At 34.7% G+C, this 3,636-nt stretch overlaps 1 pseudogene; it reads left to right on the top strand.

The window, feature by feature from the left end:
* The first annotated feature begins 3,149 nt into the window (after nucleotides 1–3,149).
* LOC145294461 (5S ribosomal RNA) lies at nucleotides 3,150–3,266 on the top strand (annotated as a pseudogene).
* The last annotated feature ends 370 nt before the right edge of the window (nucleotides 3,267–3,636 follow it).

The raw sequence follows: 3,636 nt of genomic DNA, 5'->3' as shown, positions 1-3,636 counted from the left end.
AAACCGTTTCGCACATATTCGCTAAACGTTTCAGGGAGTTTTGATATCAAAATATTTAAAATGCTCGCGCCAAGGTTTTTCAATTTTTTGGCACCGTCTGGACACTGTCGTTGTCTGTCATTGGTTTCTAAACAATTAATGTTTATGCTATTTCTTAGCTTGGGACACAAGTAAAAATATAGATAAAAATCTTTAGAAGTTTTCCAGTTAAAAATGAAAGTATATCTATATTTTAACTTAGACTCCTTTCCTCAAAGAAGAATGAGATTCGGGCATTTGTTGCTGCAACTAACAGTCTAGCAATTCTGGGAAAGAAACTATTGGAATAAAAGGCTTTCTCACACCTAGGGATCTCTATTGTGTAGGAGTGGGATTTAGTGGCATGTCGGGTTTGTCGGCGGTATTTACGTCGAGGGGGGTACAAGTGTTTATAGCTCGTCAGAGCATTCACAATTAAAATACTTGTAGAACAGGCAGAGGGAGGCAATACTTCGTCGATGGGACAGAGTCTGAAGCTTAGATGTCAGTTCAGGACCTATCAGGTTGACGACTCTTTTTTAACCCTGTCCAGGAGCGAGAGACAAGTAGCAGATGCACCAGCCCAAATGTGACAACAATACTCCATACATTGGCGAATGGTGGCCTTATAGAGATACAGGATAGTTTCTTCGCAGCGACCTTGGCAATGCTATTAATGTATATGTTCCAACTCATGTTCCCTGTGAACGTTTGGCTAAGAAGTTTAAAAGAAGTACTTTCAAGTAAAGTGTCTTTGGACATTGCTATTCGTTGTAGAGAAGGTTTCTTGTAATTATTAAAGGAAACAAACTTAGTCTTATCAGCATTGAATGTGACCATCCATTTTTGTCCCCATTCTATTACAGATTGGAGGCCATCCTCTAGAGTTTTTGCCATTTCCTTAGATATGTGTTCATTTGTTTTTCCCTTGTGCTTGTTATAGAACATGGTGTCATCAGCAAATATACCCATCTCGGAGACAATTTTATCAGCGAGATCATTTATGAATATTAGGAATAATAAACGTCCCAGGATAGACCTCTGAGGTACACACGCATTTATATCATATTGTTTAGATATACAACCGTCGGGGATAACCTGGATTTTTCTCATACTTAAGAAGGATTTAATTATGCTAAGTATTCTTCCAGTGATACCATATGATCTGATTATCCTGAGAAGATCATCGTGCCATATCCTGTCAAAAGCTTTAGATATATCTAGGGCTACCGTTCTACCCTCCATTGTTTTGTTCAGTGAATGGTATATACGTTCAGAGATTACAGTTAGGACATCATACTTTCAATTTATGTAGGAAATTGCTTTACGACTTGAAATTCTGAAATAATTGTTTTGTTTTCTTTCTGCCACGCAATCATATCAAAAAGGTAGCATCTCATTTTGGGTGAGTGATTTAGCTGAAGGTGTTAATCTATTTGTTGTTGCCGCTGCTGCTATTATTATCATAATCATCATCATCATCATCATGTTTTTCTTTTTACAGTAACGCAAATCAATTTAATAACCGACCAAATTTTTATAACTACTAGAAAAAAACATAAATATTTCTTCATGAAAGGGAGGTGAAGAATAGTTAACAGATACCTGTCACAATGTTAAGAATGGTTTTCTAAACAGTAACATTATTATGTAGAAACTCATTCTTGACGGGTTTTGTTAACTATTCTGTTTCTAAACTGATTTCTTATTTTGCATACCAATCGTCGATTCTTTTTAAGCGTTTATAAAAATTTCAAATGGCATTAAAAACGACGACCAAATGCAAATGAGATTTGTTTTGAGAGGAAAACAAATGTTGTCTCACAATTTTCAATCAATTACAAAGAAAACATCACAGAAAAACATTTAGAAAGATCTACTCTTGTAATATACGGTCCTTCACAGATTTATTTTTACGTGTTGCAAAATCTATGCGACATTACACGGAGGGGGAGAGGGTTACAGTTACTCGGACATTTTTAAAACCCACCGAATTTTTAATTAAATGTTCAGAAATTTTAATCGGAATCGGTAATTATATAGGAATCGGGAAAATTTTTAGAATCGTCCCATCACTAACATATATATTTATAATATAAAGCTGTGTGTGTGTGTGTGTGTGTGTGTGTGTGTGTGTGTGTGTGTGTGTGTGTGTGTGTGTGTGTGTGTGTGTGTGTGATCACGAATAGGCTCCTATATGGTTGACTATTTTAAAAAACTGATTACATATAATGATAGAAGATGTATCGAGACACAGGAATGGGGATGTTTGATCCTGCAGAACGGTGGTTCATTAAAATTGTGGGGTCTGAGTTCGCGCATGGTCCACAATGTATAGAAATAAAAAATGTAAAAATTAAAAAAAAAACGTTTACAAGTGTTTTTGATATAGATGTGCATAATAATACTTTGATAAGTATCTTTTAACTTAAATAGGGATGGTATAATAAAATTATGGGGTCTGCGTCCGCGCCTGGTCTTCATAGAATGGAAATAGGCACAGACTTTAATAAAGACTTTTCATATCTATCTGCGTAAGTATACTTTGATAATTATGTTTCAGTTTTAAGAAATATGACATAATAAAATTATGGGGTGTTCGCTCGCACCTGACCTCTATAGAATGGAAATATGTCACAAAGTTTAACAAGGTTTTTTTAATATAGATCCACAGAATATTGTAATAAGTGTTTCAATGTAAACAGGTATTGTATAATAAATTATGGGGTTTATCTATTTCATTTTTACTTTCATCATATTTTGCTTTGGTTTTGATACCCCCAAACTCGAAGCTCTTTACAACCCTTCCTTTTCATAACCTATCATACTTTAATAAATCAGAGTCCATTGTTTGTAGGCTGTTTTTGAACCCAGTCAACGACGACTACTTTTGCTAGTATATATATATATATATATATATATATATATATATATATATATATATATATATATACTCATTTGTATTTTTTATCCCCTTATTCTACCATGTGTTTGTCCTTTATTTTATTCATTTATATTTTTTTCATTTTATCATTTCATATTTTATCTTTTAACTTTTTATTTTTATTATATTACTTATTTCTAATAGTTTTTAGTTCATTTTATTACTAAGTTGTAATTCCTTCGTTGTAGTATACGGCACAATCGCGTTGACACACCTGTTCTCGTCAGATCACAGCAGTTAAGCAGCGTCGAGCCTGGTTAGTACCAGATGGGTGACCATTTGGGAATTCTAGGTGCTGTATTAGTTCTCCGCTTATCTCGGTATTAGTTTCCAGTCATCCTGTACACACATTTCATTTGCCACTAGTATTAAACAATGTCGATTAAGGAGAGGTGTGGTTGGAGATTGCGCACCTCCTGTCACAAAAATTACACGCGCAGGCACCCCTTCGTGGGTAGCCCATAGTCTGTCAAAGACTGAAGGAGCCCTTTAAATTCTTTTTTATATATACGCACCTAGCATAAATCCACTATTTCAAGTAAACCTCTTCCATAATTATAACCCGAAACTACATATGATTAAATAAACATCCTATTTCAATCACTTCTGCTATATTCTTCGCGATAGTATCGATGCGCCTAAGCACACATCGAACCCATCATGGCATTCGTGGT

The sequence above is a fragment of the Euprymna scolopes genome, chromosome 15 (assembly GCF_053919585.1).
Source record: "Euprymna scolopes isolate OS-2025 chromosome 15, ASM5391958v1, whole genome shotgun sequence".
NCBI classification, from domain to species: domain Eukaryota; kingdom Metazoa; phylum Mollusca; class Cephalopoda; order Sepiida; family Sepiolidae; genus Euprymna; species Euprymna scolopes.
Note: the sequence above shows the minus strand (reverse complement) of the source record. Positions and strands in the feature narration are given on the sequence as shown.